Source organism: Anabrus simplex, chromosome 3, assembly GCF_040414725.1.
Source record: "Anabrus simplex isolate iqAnaSimp1 chromosome 3, ASM4041472v1, whole genome shotgun sequence".
Taxonomy (NCBI): Eukaryota; Metazoa; Arthropoda; class Insecta; order Orthoptera; family Tettigoniidae; genus Anabrus; species Anabrus simplex.
The window spans coordinates 10,628,036-10,655,378 of NC_090267.1; the positions used below are offsets into that span (position 1 = coordinate 10,628,036).

At 36.9% G+C, this 27,343-nt stretch overlaps 1 protein-coding gene across 1 annotated transcript in view; it reads left to right on the plus strand.

Moving 5' to 3' along the window:
* Positions 1 to 367: 367 nt before the first annotated feature.
* Positions 368 to 27,343, plus strand: part of LOC136866929 (oocyte zinc finger protein XlCOF6) — a 94,389-nt gene continuing 67,413 nt past the window's right edge. The window contains exon 1 of the mRNA XM_067144019.2: positions 368 to 502. The gene's annotated coding sequence lies outside the window, so the exon portion shown is untranslated. The remainder of the gene's footprint in view (positions 503 to 27,343) is intronic.

The window sequence follows — 27,343 nt, forward strand, 5'->3', positions numbered from 1 at the left end:
CTAAAATGTTATTTTATTTCCCGTTGCATTATCAACAGGATGGTCGTCTGCGTCGTCTAAGATACGAAACCGCATTCCGGACTGCGTACTATTTGTCCACCTCACTTATTAAAATGATTTATTTTGAACTTCTCTGAAGTATATACCTGTCTTTGAAGTGAATTACATGGAGTATATATTTCTATAGACGAGGAACATGGCCCTTGTTATTAATGTGTGAGAATCTCAGGGCTGTTCACTGTTTAAGGTTTGATGTCGAACTGGTTGGTATATGTTGTAGTGGTCGTTTTTAGTTGTATGTATCGGACGTTCCGCGTTATAATTCGCGGTTTTATTTCATGGACTGTGCTGTTCCCGGAAGATTTGCTTCAAGTAATTGTGATTTCTTTTATTTTACACTGTCTCCACAGACCTTAACACACCGGTATTGTTGATAAAGGTTGGCAGTCTTCTAGACCTCAACTAAGGAATAATATCGTTCGGTAGCCGATAATAAAACCAGGTAACTTTTATTGTTCAGAACATATTCTGATACAGACGAAAACGGCAAATAAGTCTTAACTTTTCAGCCTACTGTAGGCTCTCTGCATTAAATATTATCCAGAAATCATTGTTTTTAAGGTAATGCATATATACTCATTGTGTGTCATAAGAGAGATAATTTGTATTGCAAACCTGCTAATGAGTTCATGGGTATGTTCAAAATACTAACTTCCAAGTAATATATTTGATCAGTAAGGAATCTGCTTAATCTGGTCCTGAATTCAACATATTATTGGTAGATCTAAGAGATAGCACAGGGGAGGATCATCTACAGAAGAATTACTACTAAAACTGGGTAAGAAGCGAGGTTATAAAAATGTATAGGACGCAGGGTTCGAATGCAATTGCCATTTACAGTCCCGATGATTAACTTTGTAAGTGTAATGAATAATAGGCCCACTGGGTTCTCCGTTTGCTATCGGAATGTATGTAGACTGAGAGCTAACTGAATGAAATAGTTCAGAATCTTCCTAATAGTGATTTTCAAATTTATATGCAAATAAAATCATTGCTGGACTGTAGTGTAAAAGACAGTGAAGTCTTTAGTGAGCAGTACAGAATGTATAGAGCTGTATAGGTGTTGAGACCTCACCACTGTACTCTAGGATATATTAGTAGCGTGCATTGTTCGAACGTGAGGCGGATAACAAAGATGGAACAACTGCATATTAAACTGCCATCATGCATAAGTTGATCGTGTAAGCTAAAATGCCCGAGTTTACTCTAATTCGTTCGACAGAGGACGATCAAAGCGATGTTTTCTGACAAGCGCGGATAACCTTGCTTTCTTTACTGATGTTGCAAGCAACGTGTTTAAAAGAGCAAAGGGCAGGATTTTGGTGGTATAAAAGGCGATGGAATGTGGGTCTCAGCCCTCAAGTAACCATGTCTGCTCCATGGTCCAAGAGCTCTGCACTGTGACTAGCCAGCCAAGCAGAGGAGGGGTGACCACAGCTCTACCGTGGCTCTACGCCTGTGTATTTGGGAGACGGAGAGGGACCGGTCCATACCGTTGGCCGTCTTGAGAACTGTTTTCCGTGGTTCCCCATTCTCCTGGTGGAAGGAGCATGAAATTAGTCTACCTACTCTGTCAGTAATTACCAGATGTACGTTGTACATTCCAGCAACCAGTGCAATCAGGAAAGAAGCTGGAATGCTTTTAACGAGTTGTATTAGTCAGTTAGACCCAAACCAGGTCAATGACTTGTTACTAATTCATTACTATCATGACAATGAATAACTAAGTTTTCAATTCATTCCCAATTTGGAGTTAGTGTACTTACACTAGTCATATCTCCTTGGATAGAAAACCTTCAGCAAAGTGGACTTTTAAAATTAATTTTGAGGTTATATTAAACTTATGTGATATAATGACATTAATTTGCACAGTTAATATAAAATGTCATAGTATGGCTAGTAGTGAGATACATGGCTTACGCAGTAATAACGGTGTATTTAGTTTCCTTACATAGAGCAGTAAGATACGCTAGCCAGGCAGAATTCACTTGGCTGCAGGTGAACTTCATTAACCATTTTCTCCGACATGATTGGTATGTACTACGTACAAGACAGGCCCAGCCCGGTATAGAATAGAAACAAGAAATATGAGTTTAATTGTTGACAGTTTCATGCCCAGTCATGAGTCCACCATTGAGGTAAAAGTGTGACGTTTCGAGAGACGAGGGTACGTGAGACAAACTTAGCAGAGTATGGCTAAATAAGAGCAGAGGGAGGCGAGCACATCTACCTGAGACTGAGACAGGCAGGCAGTGCAAGAAGGAGCGAGTATCAAGAGACAAGGTCGAACGAACACTGCTCATCTCGCCTTTGAGAGGCAAAGTTCGGTCATAGTCATACTCGACAAATATGAACCGAGCATAGAGCGTGTTTTGCATGACACATGTGTAGTGGAGACTGAGGTCTTTAGTGAGCAGTTCAGAATGTGTAGAGCTGCTAGAGCTAGGGGTGAAGAGACCTCGTCACTGTACTCTTGTGTAGATGACAGTGAAGTCCTTAGTGAGCAGTACAGAATGGATAGCGCTGCTAGAGCTAGGTATGAAGAAATCAGGTCACTGACGCAAATGCAGAATTATTAGTAAGAGATCAGTGTTTTGGGAAACAACACTGGAAGAAATGTGATCATAGCAGGTGACTTACATAATTAGCAGTATTGTGAACAACTCCACAAAGACATGTAATGGTAAACGGCGTGAAATGTCAGGTTGTGGGTTGCACCAAGCGGAAACGTCCTTTCAGTTTTAATTACTGTGTTGATGGGGTGATGGTAACTAATGGGAATAACTATGAGTACTTTGCTGTTGATTTAAGGAAAGATATGCAACGGGGGATCCTCAGAATGGAATTGTAATTAAAGGATACAAATCTCTTGAGATAGTTATGAGGGTAATTAGGGATTGCAGTAAGGATGCAAAAGAAGGGCATATAAGTAACTAGTAATAGTAAGGAGAGGTTGTACATAGCAGTGCAAGTTAGGGCTATAGTAAGACAGGTGCCAGGCCTTGTATTTTTGCAGTGATAGGACGAGAAGAAGAAAAGATTAAAGAAGATATGTTGGAGAATTGCGGGAGATGGAAGTTAAGAACATTTGTATATTTATTTTCAGCTCACATGTCTATAAACTTTGTTCAACTCTTTCTCATAGTTATACATTTTCGTACATAATTGGTTATTCTTTAAGATTCCAATCACATTTCTCCACAGAAAGTGAAGAATAGGGAATGACTTTTTTAACAAGAAATAGCATGATGTGTTCATCATTGTGTGCAAGTTACAAAGGATGCTCTTAATTTTGATGAGTTTTTGTCTGTTAACTAGAAAAAATAATAGTAGTAATGTTTCACATTTCCAAGATTGAGGGTTGTTCTGATTATCAGTATTTTTGTAGAATTTTCAGATGTATCACATTTAATTTGGAGATTCTTCATTTCTACAACAGTTGTGTCCAGTTAATACGGTGTGGACTTTTTAAAACGTGAGACATACATAAGGTACTTCATGAGATTGATCAGTACATAAACAAACTGCTGCTAGGGAAGATCCTGCCTCTCAAAATGATAAATATTAGTGGAACATAAAAGCAGTAACATATTAATGCACTGAGTGCTAGGAATGTCTATAGACGGGCTGATACAGCTGTTCCACCTCTCTGCACATGGTGTGCGAGAACTTTTTCTTCATTTTTCCCCTTTATTCTCTGGAGTCAAGTAGATTTCTGGCATATTCTGCCAACTCTTGGGAATTGTACATGTCTGTTATGTATAGCTTGAGTTTTTGGTGGAACAACGGAGGAGTACTTCTTGCTATGTTGTAACTTATGTTTAAGAAATTCCTGTATCAAATTCCTTAAAATGTGAACTTGTCTATCCATGAGGGAAATCTTTTGTTAGTTTACAGATTTTAGAAAAATAATGTTTCTTTGTGCCCTTTAGCTTGTATAATAATAATAATATAGGTGAGGACACAAAATCTTATGTTTTAAATCTCTATCAAAAAATTCTAAACACTGTATTTGTTCTGTGTTTCCATTTAGATTAAGGATCCAGTATTTCTTGACATTTGAAGCCTGTCACCATTGTTAACTTAAAAATTTTAGCTTGTAAACCCTTTAGCAGGCAAATAAAGAACTCAGCTCTGAAGCAACAAACTGTGTATTGGTAATTCAGCACTTTGGAGGTTCAGTAGTATAACCTGTGATAACCTTTACAAGGAAAGCTTTCTTAAGAAGAGAAATTTACTCACTTGAGTCATAAGACACTAAATGTGGTTGGCTAAGATAAAAGACTTGCTCTTTAGTGTTGACTTACATGACTTTTGAGATATATTCTGGTGTTTTGTTAATCTGTATGCTGGATTCAACAGACTGAAATACTTCTGGTGTTATATCGTACATGTGGAGCCAGGCACTGTATGGAGGTATAACGTGTAATTACTGGTGCTGTAAGAATGAAAATAGAATCCTTGGTATGTTGTCAATAGATTATGATTGTCTTGTGGACAGGCCAGGAGGACGATTTGGAAAAGGTTGATCCCCAAAAGTAAAAGTTGCCCAGAATTTGTTTGGCTGATATTGAGTTAATTTGTAGGAGGGAAGACTAGTTGGGGTGTAGAGGACAAAATGTAACAAACAGATCAGAGTATTTGTACAAAGTTGCACAGGATAGGTTAGTACAGAAGGTCTTTACAAGGAGGTGGAGTGGGCAGGAAGTAAGTGGCGTTGTCACAAGCTTTTCCCAATACGGCTGATATTCAGTTCCAGCCAATGGATATGGGGTGCATAGGTCCCCGAGGTTCAGTTTCCATGTAAACCTGTGGTTATGAGCATATCAACAGTCAACTAAGACCAAACTCCTGAGCACGTAAGCCCATACACTGAGGGTGCAACCTTACTCTTTCTCCCCCGCAGTGTAAAGTTAGTGATTTATAGTTACTTTTCTAACTGTTGGGTTCAATTCAGCACCACTAACCATACAGTGTACAGACCCCACTTGCCGACACAATGTCTTACAGTTACTGCTAATCTGGCACGTTGGTATTATACAGTCAAGATTTATTTCGTGAACTGACATAATTACGTATTGCCACTGCAGTGTTGTTAATTTCACTTGTCTTACACCTGCAGGTATAATTAAAGCATTTGTTCTTTTTACTGTGGTATTGTAAATCTGTTTGGCTAATACCAGGTAAGGAGAATCGTGGATTGTTCGGATTATGCATTTGATAACGTAGTTTGTGTGAAATGATCAATGCATCATTTTATTTTGTCTTATTTCTTCCAATAATTACCTTCAATTAGGATGTCTAAGAAGCATTAAATATCATCAAGAATGCCTCTGAAAGGAAAGCAACATCATTACTGTACCCTGTAAGCCAAGTCTTTCACACTAGCGTAACGACTGTCATTTGTTATTCGCTTGCGGCCTTCTCGGAAAGGATGTTCTCGAACAGTGCTCAGTGCTGCCAACCTCTGTACTTAGGAACTATGCTTCGATACCTGGTGGTGATGATTATGGTTAGAATAGGATCTGGAAGATTAGAAGCCGCGAAGCAAAGTAGCATGATGCCTGGACCAATAATAATGAATGAGTTAGGGCACAAAACTAATGAGCGACATGAAGGAAACGACACCTAATTAATTCACACAACTTCAGTGAGCAAAGACATCACACACGAAAATATGAGACAAACAAAACATATGGAAGCAGCCCTAGGCCTCTAGTTGGAAAATGATTGGCGCTTTATTGTTCTGCAGTTGGTGACAGATTATAATCAACTTTCTTCACGGGAAGGAGATAATGTGCCACTTTACATTGGCCAATAGGAATACAAGTAGCTACTTCAGAAATGAAAATGGTGTGTAATAATCTTAATTAGGTTATAAAAGTAAATGTAATTCTAGGGGCGGGATGGTGGGTTCCAGGACGTCGCAAAGAACACATCTCTCCTCTGAGACACTCTCCAAGTAAGCTTGCATTAATTTCCACTTATAACAATAGAAATATGTTGGCTCATGGGGTAAAGTAATACCAAAGCAACATTACCTCGTTTACAAAAATCAATTCAGATATTGCTATGAAGTATTGAAACAGGAAGACAACGATGAAGTTATATGGACCTTATGACAAGAGTTTCACCATTAACTGGGGTAAGTGTTAATTTTAATCTTGTTTCTATCATAAGTTTCTGACATTGAGAATCAATTGAAATGGAAAAATATTCCATTATGAACCTAACCTAACCTAAACATGTCTTGTCTCAACTTTGATACGGTTTACAGACCTAGCCTTTGTGTATTCTTATTTACTTACAGCATATGTGTATGTAATATATTTGCTCATGTGTATTATTACAGCATCGTTTCATTTCAAATTTCTATCGCTGGGTTCTCTCAGTGGTTCTTGACTTTGACTTCTCCTCTGTTAAGGGGTCTGTTGGTTATTTAAAGACCTGTAAGTATTCACTTTAGGCCAACGGTTAACTTTACAGATGCACTTCAATAAAAACTTGTCCATTGTATTTTCATGTACTGTTACTGGATATTGGTATAAGCAAATTACTTGTACTGTTGGCCTATTTAGTAGGTTCATTCTGTAGTGACAATCTCCACCTGAATCAGTGTATAGCTGACTGTTATTTCTTAGTGCTTGATACAGGTTTGGTGTTCGTAACAGTTACATTTGTTCTCAGGTGTTAAAATTAGTGTTTATAATTGTATCAATAATACAAATGACCATGGACTTCTAGTCTAGCTATACTAGATATACTATATTGATATTAAATCACTCTATCAATACAGTATCTATATATATAGTACATACACTCTACCAATATATTAGATATACTAATATACTAATTCTTGACAAATTTTAGCATAGAGTAGTGTAAGTAGTAAAGTATTGACTTCATTATCAGGTGACTCTTGCATTGTAGTCGCTTTCACTTAAAATTAGACATCATTTTCAATCATTCAACAGAAATAACAACTTTTGTCTATTGATATCCCTGAAGAAGGTGTCTCATATTTTTTGAGAAAAGAAAAAGTAACTTTGTGCTAAAACTAAAAATTCTTAGAGGTGCTGATTTGATATTTGCCACAAATTTGAAGATAAATCAATATTATCATGGTGCTATGAACAATGGGAAATCTCAGATGTGGGTGAAAACACAATTAATCGTATGATTAACATGTATAGGACCCTGTGTATTGTGATGGATAATGCAGCATACCACCGTAAGCTTATGGAGGATCAACCAACAATGAAATGCAGGAAGGATCAATTAGTGGTAATTATACTTGAATATTTTCGTGATATATAATGATGTTACAGAATTTAAATTCAATTTTCCCTTTAATTTAGAGTCATGGATGAGGCAGAATGGGGTGTCTCCACCAGGAAATGCAGCAAAAGATGAGCTTCAGACATTGTGTCGTAAGAATTGAAGTCACTTAAAGAGGTATAATAGCATCTGAACATAAGTACTGTCTTAAACTTCCATATCACTCATTGTTCTATGCTTTTGAGTTCATATGGTCTGTGGCGAAGCAGTATTATAACAAAACAGTGGCTTCAAGGTCTGGTCATTAATTGGATCAAGTAGAGCTGTGTAGAAAGAATCTCTTGAAGAGGTAGGCCAAGTAAATGTGTTATCTATTGGATACAGGTAAGTGGAGTTTATCATTTACTTGTCAGGTTGTTATACTTAGGTATATCCTACAGTTGACATCAGAGATATGGACAAATGAAGTGAAACATACTGAGGACAAGATTAATGAGTTCTCTAATAATGAGATGAGAGGTGTTCCTGAATTGGAAGAACTAGTCATTCATCATGGAAGCAGTGAATTACAGGAGGAAGAAGAGGAAAAACAGAAAAAACTGAGGAGTTAGCTGTACCAATGTAAGAGCCATTCCATAAGATTAAGGTTTTTCCAACTTTGCCAGGAGATAATATTTTTCTGACTGACCTGACTCAAACAACAGCTATTTTATGCTTGTACTGCAGTCTATGTGTACTGAGTCTGGTTCTTATCAAGTGTTATGGTACTTTTAAGAGATTTCAACTTTTAAATTTCAAATTAACTTCATTCCTTTCAGAATAACATTACATCATGGTAGGCCTACATGTTTTGTCCTTATTGGAGAACATCTTCATTTATCAAAGTTTGAAAAACTAAAAGAGAACCAGGATATATATTTTAACTTTGAGAGACTGTGCATATTCTTGGTATCTGGTCCTGCCTATATGCTCTGATCAATATTTAGCACATTAAATATTATCACATTATTACGCATGCATCTAGGTTTTTTGTTCTACAACTTGCTTTATGTTTCACCGACAGATATAGCTTTTATGGGACAATGGGACAGGAAAAGGCTAGGAGTGAGAATGAAGTGGCCATGTCCCAATTGAGGTGCAGTCCCAGCATTTGCTTGGTACGAAAATTGGAATCCATTGAAAGCCACCTTCAGGGCTGCTGACAGTGGGGTTGGAACCCACTATCTTGCAAGTATTGGATACTGGCTGCACCTAAGCAAGTGCAGCTATCAAGCTCGTTCCATCTAGAATTTAGAAAAATAGAGTCTAGTCAAAAAACACCATTATAAGAATAGGCCTATACAACGTCCCTAACACACATTTTACATGTATGAAAATACATTATGGTGTTAAATTGAGATCTGTCATTAATGGACTGTAGTTGAAAAATATTAATGAGTAGGTTCGAATCCCACTATCAGCAGCCCTGAAAATGGTTTTCCGTGGTTTCCCATGTTCACGCCAGGCAAATGCTGGGGCTGTACCTTAATTAAGGCCACGGCCGCTTCCTTCCAACTCCTAGGCCTTTCCCATCCCATCGTCGCCATAAGACCTATCTGTGTCGGTGCGACGTAAAGCCCATAGCAAAAAAAAAAATATATTAATGTTGTAGTAACACACAAAATATAGGTTTCTTTGATAAAATCTTGAGGTATTTTTATACAATTATCTGAAAACAAGTCTTAAATACATTTAACTCTTTTGCTGAAGTCTGTGGATCCTGTTGGATTGGACGTTTTTTGAGGGGAACTTATCTTAAAAGTTTTGCGAGCTGAATGCCAGGCTTTGTTTCTTAAGGACATTAAAAATGAAGAAGTATCCTCACCAGTTTCGCATCAGCCTGGTCAGCTTGTGTGCCACCTTGAGTTGAACTGCAAGTTGAAAGAAAGATGTACCATGTGCGTGTACTATGATTTAATGTTATTCTGGAAGGAGTAAATATAATTTGTATTGTAAAGGTGGAATTCTCTTTGTTTTGAACATAAATAACTCACTTGATTAAATAACATTTATTACACTTACAACACTTATATGACACATTGTAAATGCAGAATATTAACTACCGGTGGACAGATGCCCTTGATAATAGCCAGTCACATCCTCTTATCTCATCTCACTGGAGGCACGGAGAGTCATTCAAGCTCATCCTCTTCCATCGACACCACTTCCGGTTGGGACTTTCAAAATCAATACACACTGAAGTGTGCTGCTATCTGTCTTAAAGTGGTAGCAAACAACTAGGCCAGAACATGCTCCCCAGCTTTGAATCATCATGATTCAACAGAATTAAATTGCCTGATATGCCCTCATGATAGTTCCATTCAGTACAAGCATCACACAGAGTTCAGCTTCCATAACCAAAATGACTTGATCATTCGAAAAATATACATAAGCAACACAGAAACAAGAGCAACAAAAATAATTAGAGGGTATTAAATAGTTTGGCCGTGTCCTCATCCAAATAAAGCAGTATGAAATTAAGAAGAAATTCACTGGCAAAATAGTTAACAGATGTGTTGTAATTGATTATAGTCGCTCTTCATATTCAAATATTGGCCTTGTTAGATAGAGTCGTGAATAAAGGGTGTAGTGTAACAATAAAATATTAATAAAAGTCAGCTGATTCTTGTATTCCGATCCTTTGTAGTTCTGAGTAGGCAGTAAAAGTATCCGTAATTTATATTTCACACCCTTTCAGTATTTATGAGCAGTTAGCTAATAATCAAGTTACTTCATCCCAATAACTGCAATTCAAGTCCCTTGCTTAGTTTAGACAGAAATGCTTTTGAGAAATTATTGTAAACAACCTCATATTTTTCAGCATTTAAGGACACTTTTATTCTCCATCCCATGGAGTAGGGAAAATAATAGTAATCCACCACCTGTAATAATCACATAACCACACTTCAGTTGAGAATTGTAGTGTAGATACGGTATATTAGATAGTATCTTGCCTGTTATATTCATGTGTATTTTTGTGCAAATGGCAGGTTTTATTTTTATTTTATTTCTGTTACGGCATAGTAGGACAAAGTAGTACTAATATTAATCTGTCTACATGTTTAACTTTGTTGGTAATCTTTGAGTACCAGTAGTTCTTGCGAATATCTAACTTTAGGCCAAATTGGAATTTTCATTTCTATTTGAGCTTAGTAATAACCTGTAGTAATTAGAGTATGTCTGAACGTAGCTTAAAATTATTGTAGTGTATTGTAGTATCTGTACTTAGTCTGAATGTAGTTTGATGATGATGATGCTTCTTGTTTTAAGGGGCTTAAGATCGAAGGTCATCGGCCCCTGAATGTAGTTTAAAATTATTGTAGTATATAATAGTATATTATTAGAACATAGTGTATTTATTCTATTACTGTGACATATTTGTGTAGTATAGTACCGTATCTGTGGTATCTGTAGTAACTGTCTTACTAGAATTCTGTTGTAGTAATTAGGGTAGACATAACTGCAGCTAAGAATTGTGTAGGGTGTTGTATGAATAAAAGGATCATACAATTAAGTACTGTAGTATTGTAGTACAGTGGTAGCCTATATTAATTAACTTATTGTCATGTGATCTTTGTGAACCATCCTAGACAATATTTCATTCCTTTCATTTTTATTTTGCACAGAGTAAGTTATCTTATATTTCCTTTTCATTTCATTGTTCAGTAAAGAATGGCTAAGGAGTGCAAGTGTAGGAACTCTGGGCGTGGCCAGGCACTAAGTAGTACGAGGGAGGAGTTCGAGAGTTTTAGGGAGATAATTGGGATTCTAACAGAGGACAGGAAGGAAAGTAGGCCTCTCTCAAACAATGTACAGGATACAGTATGTGTTAAAGAGTAATGAGAAGGAAAGAGGGGAATTGTAGAAGACAGGTGGTCTAATGTTTTAAGGTGAAGGAGATTGCAGGCTAAGGGCTCCATTCAGAATCAGAATTCAGGACTGGTATCTGTAAGAAATCGGTACGAGTCACTGCAGGTACAACAACGTAGCGAAGATGAGGAATAGGGAACTGTTGCTGAGAAGGGTGGAAGTAGGAGAAAGGGAAAAGGTAGGAAAGGGAAATCTGGAGTAGTGGATAGGGAAAGGCAGGTGGAACAGGGTCATGAGATGGAGAAGACGGAGGAGGAAGTAGCTTCTGAAGCTGTCCAGAAAGATAGGACTGACCAGGAGGGGAGGGATCAAACAAGTAGGCTAGAGTTGAGGCCCTGGTCATGGGGGATTCCATGGTTAGGCATGTGGGGAATGTGTGTGGAGGAAAGGGTACCAGGGTAGTGTGTTATCCAGGAATTAGGTTAAGGCAGACGTTGAGGAGATTAGAAGAGAAGGAGGAGGGAAAGGAGAAGGTGGTAGTGTTTCACATTGGTACTAACAAAGTAAGACAAGCAGGTATAAGTACCAGCATAGTTAGGGATATGTGGGGTCTGGTAAATGCAGTACGGGTGCAGTTTAAGGAAGTGGAGATTATTAGTGGAATACTGTGTAGGAGGGATACTGACTGGAAGGTGATAGGGGATTTAAATGAGACTATGGATTGGGTATGTTTGAAACTGGGAGTGAGATTTCTAGATCCTAATGGGTAGGTAGGAGATAGGAATCTGCGCTCAGATGGATTTCACTTAAATCGCAGTAGTACATATAAGTTAGGAAATTTGTTTAAAAAAGTCATAGGGAGGTACATTGAGCGAAACGGGGTGGCCTAGGGAGCAGTGATAAGGGATGGCATAAAAATGTTAGTGCTCAACTGTAGAAGTATCTATATATATAAAGCAAGATGTCCAGACTGACTGATAATCAATGCACAGCAAAACCTACTGGAGATAATTGCATGAAATATTGAGGACATGTTCCTACCATAGTGTAGATGCGCACTAAGAAAGGATTTTTAAAAGTTCCTATTTTAAAGGGGTAAAAAGGGGTGAAATGTGATTTTACATTTTTGTTGAATATCTCCGTTTTTGTGAAAAATATTGTACTTACATTAATTCAATATTTCTTTTCTTATAGCATAAATACTATTTTAAAAGAAATTTATAAAATTCCGATTTTAAACAGGTGAAAAGGGATGAAATGTGGTTTTACATTTCTGTTCAATTCTCCGTTTTTGTGAAAAATATTGTACATATATATTCATTCAATCTTCCAAATCGTCTCAATAGTTAGCAAAAATCTTGCATTTCTTGGAAAGTCAACGGAAATATATTTATTTTCAAGATTTTCCAGATGAAATGCTTCTCTTGCGTGCGTGAATCTTTGGCTTTTGCCAATCAAAAATAGCCGCGACACTTTTCAACATATAAGTGTACTCGCCAATGCACTCCGCTTCTGTGTATTTCAAGACGGTAATCAACCAAGTTCCTTAATGAAAATAAAATACAATTACCAGTATATAGGCCTACATATACAAATGTTTGTGAGTGAATTAATGAGGAGCTGCTTTACGCAGTGCTGATAGCGTAACGGTTAACTCAACGGACTGCAGACTGCAAGAATGCAGGTTCGAATTTGCCTCCTGGCGGCCTTTTATAACACAGGAAAATGGTTTTATCAAGGAGAATTATTATCGTTTTATGTTTTGTTAGTGAGTTATGCAGCCGCTTACAGTTTAATAAAACCGGCTAGGCGAAAGCAATGCCAGTTCTTCCTTCATTATGATCAGTGCGCGCATGCGTCATTAGCAAAGCTGTTTAAGGTTCGAAGATATGTCACTCATATTGATGAAGGAGAGACCTTAGGCAGTTTGCATATTGTCGACCAATAATGAATTGAATGTGATAGAACTGTTGAGCAAGAAGGCTTTGAACCTTGGCAGCCCTTGGTAATAACTGTTCTTCCTCAGAAGAGTACCGACTTTTCATATCAGAAGATTCAACGTACTGGTGTGTGATATTTCAAGGAGACAGCTAAATAACAGACTGCAGCGTGAAAACACCTTTTTCACGCGCACAATATAATGGCAGTAACTTATCTAAACATTAATGGCGAAGTGTTGCCACATAACATTGCTTCTATTGTAGGTGACGGTGCGTGTCTATTTAGATCTCTTTCTCACATTTTATATTCTACTCAGTTATGGCATAAAGAAGTTCGTGAAGCTATTGTTTCATATGTTGTGAACAATTGGGCAGATTTCTCCATTTTGTCCGAAAATCATCTTGGTAATAACTATTCCTCTCAGAAGAGAACTGACGTTTCATGTCAGAAGATTCAACTTATGGTGGAACATGTGAGTTGACGGCAGCAGGCAAAATATTTCCATTCCACTTTGAAGTTTATCGTGATCAAAAGTTATACTGGGCATTTGGTGATGAAGCTAATACCGTAAAAAGATTGCGGTTTACTGGTAATCTTTCTAACGGACATTTTGAAGTATATGAATGTCTGCGCGAAGAAACAAGTGCTTCATTCGTTGTTACAGAAGTATCCAAAAAACGACATACTCGATACTCAAATGCTACTGTAAATACCAAAAGAAAAATCCCGAGGTTCATAGAGCAGCGGCAGCTACATACCAGCAAAATAATCGCGAAAGACACAGGACAATTCAAGCGCGATATGAGCAACATCACCCTGGGGTCCGAAAAGAAAGACGATTGCGTCCATGGAAAATTAAGTTTCGTTCCGGGATGTCTTACGATCCTGAAGTTAATTACGAAGATAACAGCATGATAACCATTGGTACAATGACCCATAAATGCCAATTCTGCAATGCTCTCAAGTGGATATATGAAACACCAGGCATGTGTTGCGATTCTGGCAAGGTTCAGCTGCCATCACTCCAATCTCCACCTGAACCATTGTACAGTTTACTAATGGGTGCCCATCCAGATCATGGTCATTTTTTGGATCGAATTAGAAAATATAACAGCTGTTTTCAAATGACATCTTTTGGTGCTAAACAAGTCATCCAACATGGCTTTATGCCAACTTTCAAAATACAAGGTCAAATTTATCATTCCATAGGCAGTCTATTGCCAAATGCTCATCAGGACTCTGAATTTTTGCAGATTTACTTTGTTGGTGAAGATGAAAGAGAAGCACAAATACGATGTTCTAAGATACCAGATGTTAAGGCGGCTTTGGTTAAACAGTTGCAAAAAATGCTCCATGATGTTAACTGTTATGTGAAGAACTTGAAAACAGCCCTTGAGAAGGTGCCTTCAGGATGTCAAGATTTTAAGGTAGTTATACATGCTAACAGAAAGCCGGCTGACGCTCACAGTGGACGATATAATGCTCCAACATCTAATGAGGTTGCTTTAGTAATTGTTTAATTTAAAGATAAAAATTTCATTGTTCCGTATTGAAAAGTATCACAGTTAAATTGAAATAATAAATATGGTAGTTCAACCTATTCAATACAAGTAAGTAAGAGATGTAGAGATTACATTCTTATTTAATTAAAAATGGAAATGGTACCGGTTTCGACCCCAGTCTGGGTCATCATCAGCCGATTATAACTCGAAAAACAATGCATAAGTAAGAAAGAAGTTAAAGGTCAAGTCCACACAATATCAGTTGAAGAGGCGATATAAAAATGACGGGGGTATGCACTATTCAATTTAGACGAAGTGGAATGTGAGTTACTTAAAAGAAGTAATGCGAGTTACTTAAAAGAAGTAATGCGTAATCTTTTGAGCGTCAGCACGACACACGCAATGTTTGGCACTGTTTCACAATGTTCACGAAAAGAAGAGAACAGTTAAATGAGCCAGAATGTAATCTCTACATCTCTTATTTACTTGTATTGAATAGGTTGAACTACCATATTTATTATTTCAATTTAACTTTAGTAATTGTTGGCGAACAATTTAAAAAACGAGATATAGTTATTCAGAGCCACAATGATAAACTCAAACGTATCAGTGAAATTCATCCGTCTTATGATGCACTTCAATATCCTATGATGTTTTGTTATGGTGAAGATTGCTATTCAGTAAATATTCCTCAACGTGATCCTCATAAAAATATTTCTTGAACAAAACGGTATCAGCGGCGAGCTGAATAATGGTGCGAGAGGACGAAGATAATTTACTCTTACGTTTTCGTGCTTTGTTAAATCAATATTTAGTTGATATGTATGGAAAAATAGAAACTGAGAGGCTAAATTTCATTCGCAACAATCAAAAGTACTAAGAACAGAAAATTATATTCAATTAAGAGATGCAGTATGCAGGCAAGATATAAGTGCCGATCAGCTTGGACAAAGAGTAATTCTGCCTTCATCATTTACCAGAGGACCTCGATACATGCACAAACGCACGCGAGATGCAATTACATACGTACGTCATTACGGAAGTCCTGATCTTTTTATTACATTTACGTGCAATCCAAAATGGATTGAAATTTCGGAAGCAATCTGGAAGGGGTAAAAGCACTACAATCATCACGATATAATTTCTAGGGTATTCCGATTGAAGGTGAAAAAACTAATGGACCTTTTCAATAAAGGTGGAATTTTCGGCGATGTGCATTGTTGCATGTACTCAGTAGAATGGCAGAAACGTGGATTGCCTCACATTCATACATTACTGTGGTTGGTGGAAAGCATACCATCTAACAAGATCGATAACATCATTTGTTGCAGGTTATAAATTTCATCTTCTTTGTCCGTATTTAACTTAAAGACATAATTTTATTCTTGTGTGAATTTTAAAATGTTATAAGATTTGTCAATTAGTTTTATATGAATAATCTTGATCCAAAAGAATTGTTTCATGATATTATACAACCTTAAATGAATGATAGTTGGCTGATGATGCTCACGAAAATGAAGCGAAACATGTACCATCTTAATAAATATGTAAGTTTGTACTATGTTTTTATTGTATTGAATAGGTGGTATTAAGAAAATTATACGAATTTGTATCACATCGTTTGTGCCAAAATTCCTGATCCAAATAAAGATCATATTTTACACGATATTATCAAGTCTACAATGATTCATGGACCTTGCGGTAGTTTCAATCCCAATGGACCTTGCATGAAAGATGGACGTTGCAGTAAGAGATACCCACGACCACTTCTTCGTCAAACACAAACTGGCCATGATGGTTATCCGCTGTGTAAAAGATTGGTTCCACAAGATGGAGGATTCACAGTGCAGATCAATGGTGTAGAGCTTGACAACAGATGGGTAGTGTCTTTCAATCCTGTTTTATCTCGCTTATTAAAAGGTCACGTTAATGTGGAACACAGCAGATCTGTTAAGTCGGTTAAATATGCATGCAAGTACATCAACAAAGGCTGCGACCAAGCAGCTTTTTCACTACAAAATGAAGCTCTTGATGAGGTAAAATTATATAAAACAGGAAGGTATATTAGTAGCTCAGAGGCAGTGTGGCGAATTCTGGGATTTCCTATTCATGAAAGACATCCTACAGTTTACCATCTAGATGTACATCTTGAGAATGGGCACCGTGTGTCTTTCACTTCCGATAATTTGACAGAAAAAGTCACGAATCCTCCAAAAACTACTCTTTTGGCTTTCTTCGATTTATGTGATATGGATTCTTCTGCAAAAACTCTCCTGTACCATGAGATTGCATCATACTATGTATGACAGAACAATAAATTCGTAAGAAGAAAACGAGGCGGTGACATTGAAGATTGGCCAGGAGTTAAGAAAGATTCTGCATTAGCAAGGGTACATACTATTCATCCAAATAATACAGAATGCTACCACCTCCGACTCCTTCACGAAGTTCGAGGATCAACATCGTTTCCTTCAATAAACACTGTGGATGGCGTCCTATATCGTGCATTCCAAGGTGCATGCAAAGCTCTGGGATTATTAGAAAATGACAGACATTGGGAGTTAACTCTTGAAGAAGCGGCATTGAGTAAATCTCTGTATAAAGTACATGAACTTTCTGTTGTTTTGCTAGAGTTTTGTCAAATTTCTGATCCCGCCAATCTTTGGGAAAAATTCAAAGATCTTTTGTCAGAGGACATCTTATGGCAAACAGGAAAGCAGGTGGTAGATTCTACTGTAAATCACAGTGAAGTTTACAACCAATGCCTATTATTAATCGAAGATGCAGTGTTATCTTTAGGAGGACAGATTTTAAATCAGTATGGCTTACATCAACCCGTAAGGTCAGGAAATGAAAAGAATAAAGAATACATGAAGGAAACCAATTACGATATTGAATCTTTGGAACGACTGATAACTACCAGCGAAAAATCTTTAACTACAGAACAACTTGCAGTATATCTTAAAATTCTCAGTAGCATACAGTCTGAACTTGGAGAAATCTTCTTCTTAGATGGTCCAGGTGGTATGGGGAAAACATTCCTGATAAATTTGCTATTGGCAAAAGTCAGAAGTACTAGAAACATTGCTGTAGCTGCCGCATCGTCTGGGATCGCCGCAACATTGCTGGAGGGAGGTCAGACAGTGCTCGCAGCCTTCAAGCTGCCTCTTAGTCTTACTCGCTGTGAGACTCCCATCTGTTATATTTCTAAACAGTCTAACACGGCTCGGGTTTTGCTAGAGTGTAAACTCATTGTATGGGACAAAAGTAAAATGGGACATAAATGTGGGTTTGAGGCTCTCGATAATACTCTCCAAGACTTAAGAAATAACAAAGATATAATGGGTGGAGTTACTGTGCTACTCACTGGAGATTTTCGTCAAACTTTACCAGTGATACCAAGAGGGACACATGCTGACTAGGCAAAGGCATGTGTAAAAACGTCATACTTATGGTCTAAAGTACACAAACTTACTTTGAGAAAAAATATGAGGGTCCATTTGAGTGGTGATCTTTTGGCTGGCGAATTTTTGGAACTTCTTCTGAAAATCGGAAATGGAGAATTATCAAAAGTCGCTGGGAAAATTTTGATTCCTGAAGGCTTAGGTTCAGTAGTAAATGCTTTAGGAAGTCTTATTTCAAGATATATCCCGATGTCGCTAATCTGAAAGACAAATATATGGACTGGCTATGCGAGCGAGCAATTCTTACACCAAAAAATGAGACGGCTAATAAAATAAATGAAGCATTGCTTGCATATTTTGATGCAGAAGAAATAGAGTATAAATCAGTCGACACGGTATTACAAACGGACGATGCTGTGAATTATCCAGTAGAATTCCTAAATACTCTTAACCCTCCTGGATTCCCATCTCACAAACTTCGTTTGAAAGTAGGTGCACCTGTCATGTTGTTACGTAACCTCAAACCACCTAAGTTGTGCAGTGGCACTAGATTACATGTGACGGGTTTAAACAAAAATTTAATAGAAGCTACTATTATTACAGGATGTGCTCGAGGAGAATCAGTGTTCATTCCACGAATACCACTTATACCATCAGATTCTCCGTTTGAGTTTAAAAGACTGCAATTTCCAATTAGAGTATGCTTTGCTATGACAATTAATAAATCCCAAGGCCAGAGTTTAATATTTGCAGGAATCGACCTACGCGAAGACTGTTTTTCCCACGGACAATTTTATGTTGCCTGTTCCAGAGTAAGTTCTGCAAGTAGCTTAATCCTTTTGGCACCAGAAGGAAGAACTGCCAGTATTGTATATAAAGAAGTTCTAAACTGAATAATTATATTTAAAATTCTTCTTTCCAGATGAGCTGTATAGGGAAACTGAAGTAATAGAAGGTATTAGTGATCATGAATCTGTTTTTGTGGTAGTTAAAAATAAATGTGATAGAAAGGAAGGTCTTAAAAGTAGGACTATTAGGCAGTACCATATGGCTGATAAAGTAGGCATGAGGCAGTTTCTAAAAAGTAACTATGATCGGTGGAAAACGGTAAATAAAAATGTAAACAGATTCTGGGATGGGTTTAAAGAAGTTGTTAAGGAATGCGAAAACAGGTTTGTATCTTTAAGGGTGGTAAGGAATGGTAAAGACCCACCTTATTATAATAGAGAAATAAAGAGACTAAGAAGGAGGTGCAGACTGGAAAGAAATAGAGTTAGAAATGGCTGTGGAAGTAAGGAGAAATTGAAGGAACTTACTAGAAAATTGAATCTGGCAAAGAAGGCAGCTAAGGATAACATGATGGCAAGCATAATTGGCAGTCATACAAATTTTAGTGGAAAATGGAAGGGTATGTGTAGGTATTTTAAGGCAGAAACAGGTTCCAAGAAGGACATTCCAGGAATAATTAATGAACAAGGGAAGTGTGTATGTGAGGATCTTCAAACGGCAGAAGTATTCAGTCAGCAGAATGTAAAGATTGTTGGTTACAAGGATAATTTACATGTAATTAATCTCATAACGGAACCGTATTGAGGATAATATATTCAAATCATAAAATTCTTTTATTAACAACCACCTACTCATTATAATATAATACACTCATTGAATTATAAAATAATCATGAGGTATCTTAAAAAATGGCTTAAATGACGGAACATGTTTCGTTCGGCATTGCGAACATCATCAGCCGTTGGTACAAAGACTAAGTCAGGGCCCTGAACTTAAGTGATTAAAATTGTTAAAAGAATAACAAAGTCGTAATAAAAAGTAATATGATACCATTAGACTTAATTAGTAACAGTATGTACAGATCAACAGCGAGAACTTGTGGTGAAATACATTGAACGATGGCAGTCTGTGGAGTTAAAAACAATCCTGGGGTTGTTAAAGTAAAAAACACAAAAATAGATACTATAGACAATTAAAATATACGTCAATGTGTGAAGCGTGGATTAATTATTGACGTTGGAGTTCTTAAAATTGTGCGAAAACAAAAGTTGAATTAGAGTTAATTGAATAGTATGAGTCAAATAGAACCAGTCAAAAGGTGCATGACGACGTAACCAAGGATATGACGTGATCACCGGTAATTGCAAATTCTGTAGGAGAGAGAATAACAATGCCAGAAGGAAATACAAGTTGAACCAGTCCACATTCACGCGCTAGCATAAAATTAAAAACGTATACATTGTAGTTCATCATTTGATGTATTTCCTTCTGGCATTGTGATTCTCTCTCCTACAGAATTTGCAATTACCGGTGATCACGTCATATCATCCTTGGTTACGTCGTCATGCACCTTTTGACTGGTTCTATTTGACTCATACTATTCAATTAACTCTAATTCAACTTTTGTTTTCGCACAATGTTAAGAACTCCAACGTCAATAATTAATCCACGCTTCAAACATTGACGTATATTTTAATTGTCTACAATATCTTTTTTTGTTTTTTTACTTTAACAACTCCACGATTGTTTTTAACTCCACAGACTGCCATCGTTCAATGTATTTCACCACAAATTCTCGCTGTTGATCTGTACATACTGTTATTAATTAAGTCTAATGTTATATTACTTTTTATTACGACTTTGTTATTCTTTTAACAATTTTAATCACTTAAGTTCAGGGCCCTGACATTAGTCTTTGTACCAACAGGTGATGATGTTCGCAATGCCGAATGAAACATGTTCCATTATTTAAGCCATTTTTTAAGACACCTCATGATTATTTTGTAATTCAATGAGTGTATTATATTGTATTGAGTAGGTGGTTGTTAATAAAAGAATTTTATAATTTTTATACAAGGATAATGTCGAGATAGAGGAGGAGACTAAGGCCAAAGAAGTTATAAAATTTACATATGATAACAATGACATTTTTCAATAGGTTACAAAAGTTGAAAACTAGAAAAGCAGCTGGAATTGATCAGATTTCTGGGGATATACTAAAGACAATGGGTTGGGATATAGTACCATATCTGAAGTACTTATTTGATTATTGTATGATCGGAGGAGCTATACCAGATGAATGGAGAGTTGCTATAGTAGCCCCTGTGTATAAAGGAAAGGGTGATAGACATAAAGCTGAAAATTACAGGCCAGTAAGTTTGACATGCATTGTATGTAAGCTTTGGGAAGGCATTCTTTCTGATTATATTAGACATGTTTGTGAAATTAATAACTGATTCGATAGAAGGCAATTCGGTTTTAGGAAAGGTTATTCCACTGAAGCTCAACTTGTAGGATTCCAGCAAGATATAGCAGATATCTTGGATTCTGGAGGTCAAATGGACTGTATCGCAATTGACCTGTCTAAAGCATTTGGTAGGGTGGATCATGGGAGACTACTGGCAAAAATGAGTGCAATTGACTAGACAAAAGAGTGACTGAATGGGTTGCTATATTTCTAGAAGATAGATCTCAGAGAAATAGAGTAGGTGAAGCTTTATCTGACCCTCTAATAATTAAGAGGGGAATTCCTCAAGGCAGTATTATCGGATCTTTATGTTTTCTTATATATATAAATGATATGAGTAAAGGAGTGGATTCAGAGGTAAGGCTTTTTGCAGATGATGTTATTCTCCATAGAGTGATAAATAAGTTACAAGATTGTGAGCAACTGCAACGTGACCTCGAAAATGTTTGAGATGCACAGCAGGCAATGGTATGTTGATAAACGAGGTTAAAAGTCAGGTTGTGAGTTTCACAAATAGGAAAAGTCCTCTCAGTTTTAATTACAGCATTGATGGGGTGAAAGTTCCCTTTGGGGATCATCGTAAATACCTAGGTGTTAATATAAGGAAAGATCTTCATTGGGGTAATGACATAAATATGATTGTAAATAAAGGGTACAGATCTCTGCACGTGGTTATGAGGGTGTTTAGGGGTTGTAGTAAGGATGTAAAGGAGAGGGCATATAAGTCTCTGGTAAGACCCCAACTAGAGTATGGTTCCAGTGTATGGGACCCTCACCAGGATTACCTGATTCAAGAACTGGAAAAAATCCAAAGAAAAGCAGCTCGATTTGTTCTGGGTGATTTCCGACAAAAGAGTAGCGTTACAAAAATGTTGCGAAGTTTGGGTTGGGAAGAATTGAGAGAAAGAAGAAGAGCTGTTCGACTAAGTAGTATGTAAACTGTATATAGGATAATATCTTTTGTTTATTTCCACCTATTCAATACATTACAAGAAGTTGGCATTTATGTTTATAAACAAAAGATATTATCCTATATACAGTTTATGAAACTTTCAATACGGACGAAAAATGATTTTCATCACTTGTAATAAGTAGTATGTTCCGAGCTGTCAGCGGAGAGATGGCGTGGAATGACATTAGTAGACGAATAAGTTTGAATGGTGTTTATAAAAGTAGGAAAGATCACAGTATGAAAATAAAGTTGGAATTCAAGAGGGCAAACTGGGGCAAATATTCTTTTATAGGAAGGGGAGTTAGAGATTGGAATAACTTACCAAGGGAGACGTTCAGTAAATTTCCAATTTCTTTGAAATCATTTAGGCAAGGCTAGGAAAGCAACAGATAGGGAATCTGCCACCTGGGCGACTGCCCTAAATGCAGATCAGTATTGATTGATTGATTGATTGATTTCTTTTTATGTTATATGCACGATTTTACGTTACTTATTCATTGATTCGTGTTATTAAAGTTCATGTTTTCTACAGACATTTAAGTTATTTGATGCTTAGGTTTTATATAGTAAATATTTGTATTTTAACTCTGGATTTTAATTTCATAATTAAAAGTTAATTTTTAAGATTAAGACGATTTAAATAAGCCCATTCATATCTTTAATATTTCACTATTTTTTCATTCTATTCGTAAAACATGCAAAGAAATTGTAACAAAAGAAGTAATGTAAAATATTAATATATTTACATTTCGAGATCGCAGGGAATTTAACAGCGAACTTGGAATACACGTGAAACTTTTCAATTCCAGCCGAAACCGGGACGGGAAAACACTTCTTTTACGTTCACGTCTTACATTTCTTACGAAAGTCGATGAACGCATAAGGTAGGTTCGGTGGCCTTCAAAAGAAAATGGGAAATAACAAAATATGTGGCATAACTCATCTATGACGCGGGCAAAGCGCTAGTTGTAAATAAAGGAGTGGAATTAAGTAATTTAATAGATATATACTCACCAGATATTGTAATAATAGTTGAGTCATGGCTGAGAAATGATATAAGGGATGCAAAAATTTTCTCACAGAACTGGAGTGTGTAATTTTTATACACATTTTTATTTTTCCAGTCCACCTATTCACTACAATTGATTTTCTGCTGTTAGAAATTCATTTTACTACCACATTACATTAAATGGGACATGTTTCACTCGGTTTCTGAGCATCCTCAGCCTTTGTAACTTGTCTCAAGGTTAAGATCTGTCATTGTTAATTTGCTTATAACTAATTTGAACTTAATTATGATTCTAAAAACTAAGTGGTAAAATATGTGAACATAGGCATTTGTAAACACAATGGACAGTTTAACAATTTAAAATGACAGTGCTAAAATTGGGATAGACATTGACTCTAAATACACTGACATCCAAAACACAGTAATATCCTCACGGTAATGAGATTTGGCTAAAATTCCCAAGTTCTTCGTTTTTAAAAACAATTGTTAGTTGACTAATTATGTTGAATACATTAAAATTTGAGTCATAAATCCTGTTGAATCTCAATAGTATCTAAAGCTCGAAGTCTTAATATGTGTGTGAAAGGGGTTGGAAATATTCCCCATCATGTATTGGTTTGAGGCATGCTTCTGTAATTTATTAATGGTAAACAGTAAAATGCAACATGTTGGTAGTTTCCTCGAACTGGTCTTGATTTGACGAGCAGACTTTACATTGGAAGCAGTTCAGTTTTGTGAGGGCTTTGTCAAAAGGGACATCAATCCGAAAATCTTGAAATGTTGATATATTATCCTTATGCACAATTTTTAAGTGATGGTGCATCTGTAACAAAGGAAATTATGTGATAATGTTGTGTGTTATTGTGTTTTCACAGTGAATGTATTCTTGTGCATTACTTACCCCTTTGACTGCTGCTATAATGCCTCGCGGTGCTTGTTACATCGTGGTGACTGCTTGCTTTTGTGTTTCTACTTCGTGTGTTATACATATCAAGAAGCTGTAGTGAAGGGCGAGTAGGGGACATAGGGGAAGAAACAGTAGGCAGGACGTTGGACCTTGGCGTATTGCATGGCGGGGAGTCTTTATGCGTTGTCAAACTGGGAGCAGGGGAAGAAACAGTAGGCAGGGCGTTAGATGTTGGCGTATCATGTGAGGAAGGGTCTTTATGCGTTGTTAAAGTGGGAGCAGGGGAAGAAAAGGTAGGCGGGGCGTTAGATGTTGGCGTATCGTGTGAGGAAGAGTCTTTATGCGTTGTCAGAGTGGGAGCAGGGGAAAGAAAAGGTAGGCGGGGCGTTAGTTGTTGGCGTATCGTGTGGGGAAGAGTCTTTATGCGTTGTCAAAGTGGGAGCAGGGGAAGAAACGGACCTTGGCATATTGCATGGAGGGGAGTCTTTATGCGTTGTCAAAGTAGTAATTATGTCTATTTTTGTGGTGGGAGTTTTCAGATTAAATGTCTTAAAGAATTTACTATTATCTGATTTGAATGTTTGTAGTAATATTGGCAGTTGCTCTATTAATGGACTCTTTATTTCAATCGCATCATTCGGATTTTTCTTTATTAAAATATTGGTCCAAGTGAATATAAATAATCTCAAATTCAGTCATTAACTTGCCTTTTTCAAACCTTTTGTTTATTTTGAGGTCTCTGTCTATTGTGGTATATTGATGGCCGGTTTCTTTCATGTGGTTACCCATTGCGGAATATTTATTACGCTTTAAAGCATTGACAGTGTTCCATGTATCTGGTAAGACAGCTGTGGCCAGTTTGGCCAACATACGAAAAATTACAGTGTTTGTATGATAGTCTATATATCCCAGAACCTTGATATTTGTTATTATTAAAGTATACTATGTTGTGATTAAAGAATAAGTTTTTATTGATGTTGTGTGTCCTGAAAGCTATTAGTGTGTTCTGTTTTTTCAATGGGTTTTCTATTTGATGGATTGCTGGACTGGTATAAGTAAACATTGCATATTTTGAATTTTTAATCTCTTCCAGGGTAAGATTTGTGGCTAATTTGAGTTTTACTTTGTTGATGATTCGGTTTACCATTTCTATTTTGTATCCATTAACTAGTGCTAGTGTTTTTTGAATGGTCAATATAAATTTTAAAATCTAAGTTTTTCGCTGTTATTTTTCCGGTTGTTTATTGCTAGGAACGTGTCATCTACAAATGTTAGCCAAAGGCAGAGTCCTTCTATATTAGGTTTAATTTTTCTATGTTCCATGTTGTCCATGTAAATATCAGCCAATATCCCCGAACTGGGGTCACGCATAGCATTCTCAACTGGTGGTAAATTTTGTTCTTAAATGTGAAATAGTTCTTATTTAACACAAATTTAAGTAAATTAATAAATTTATCTACTGTGTTTTGAGCTTACTTAAGTTGCTATGTTTGGAGAGGTTTGATTTAATAATTTCCACAGTTTCGTTAATAGGGATGTTTGAATACATATTAGTAATGTCAAACGAGCTCATCCTATGGTGGAAGCTGCCTCTGTGGATCAGCGGTAGAGTGTCGGCCTCCGGATCCCAAGATAGCGGGTTCAAACCCGGCAGAGGTAGTCAGATTTTTGAAGGGCGGGAAAAAGCCCATTCGACACTCCATGTCGTTTGATGTCGGCATGTAAAAGATCTCTGGTGACACATTTGGTGTTTACCCAACCAAATTCATGAAATCTCAGCCATAGACGCCCAAGAGAGTTTCAGTTTACTCGGTCTGCCATCTAGTGGGGGCCTAGAATAAAACGGAACGTTGAAATTGACGAGCAGACAGCCAGATGGCGTCAAATTGAAATGTTTGCACACAGTAGCTGAGGCCATACGATTATTATTATTATCCTATGGTGGGGTTGTAAGTTGAACTTCTTTAGTTTTTGCAGAATTCTATTGAATTTTTAATTGAAGAAGTATTCTAAAACTTATAATGTTTTTTAAGGAATGATGTATACAGTTTGACATTTTATGTGTTGGGATGATCTATTGTTTATAACAGGTCAAATGGATATGTTATTTTTGTGTATCTTGGGTAGTGCCTTTGTCTTGGGTATAAGCGGGTTCATATTAACAATTTTTTGTGGTTCTTATTTATTAAATAAACAAAAGAAATAAATAAAATAAATTATAGAAGCATGCCTAAAACCAGTACATGATGGGGAATATTTCCAGCCCCTTTAAAGCTAGCCATACACATACAGGAAATCCTCAAGGTAAAAGCCTCCAGGATTTCCGTGGGGATTTCTTCATCCAAAACCTCGCCCACACACGGAGAGGATATCCTCAAGGAAATCCTCAAGGAAAAGGCCTTGGGGTTTTTCTCAAGGTTCAACTCCATGTTGACTGGTGGTGGTTGGTTGTTTACATGCTATTGCAAATAATTTTCATCATGGTAATTTTTTGACTCACTTGCCACAAGAAAGGTTCATTCTGGTATATTTGTATGAATTCTGTTAAAAGTTCTCGAGACATGACGATATAGGACACTCCTGACAATCACTTCACTTCACAAATCCTCAAGGCCTACTGCCGTCAACACATACACACAGCAAGAGACTGGGAAAATCTGGCCTGCTTGGCCTCAAGGCGGAAAAGAATTGAATTTTGTTCGGGACTTTTGGATCTCTCACACCCAGCGCGGCCTCAAGGACGCCACCGCACGCTGAGGAATTCCTTACGGATTGGACTGTTCAGGCCAAACCTTGAGGAAATCCTGCTGGTGTATGGACGCCTTAACACGCATATTAAGACTTCAAGCTTTAGATACTATTGAGATTCAACAGGATTTATGACTCAGATTTTAACGTATTCAACCTAAAAAGTCAACTAACAATTTATTTTTTTTTAACTTGGGAATTTTAGCCAAATCTCATTACTGTGAGGATATTACTGTGTTTTGGATGTCAGTGTATTTACAGTCAATATCTATCCCAATTTTAGCACTGTACTTTAAATTGTTAAACTGTCCATTGTGGTTACAAATGCCTATGTTCACGTATTTTACCACTTAGTTTTTAGAATCATAATTAAGTACAAGTTACTTATAAGCAAATTAACAATGACAGGTCTTAACCTTGAGACAAGTTACAAAGGC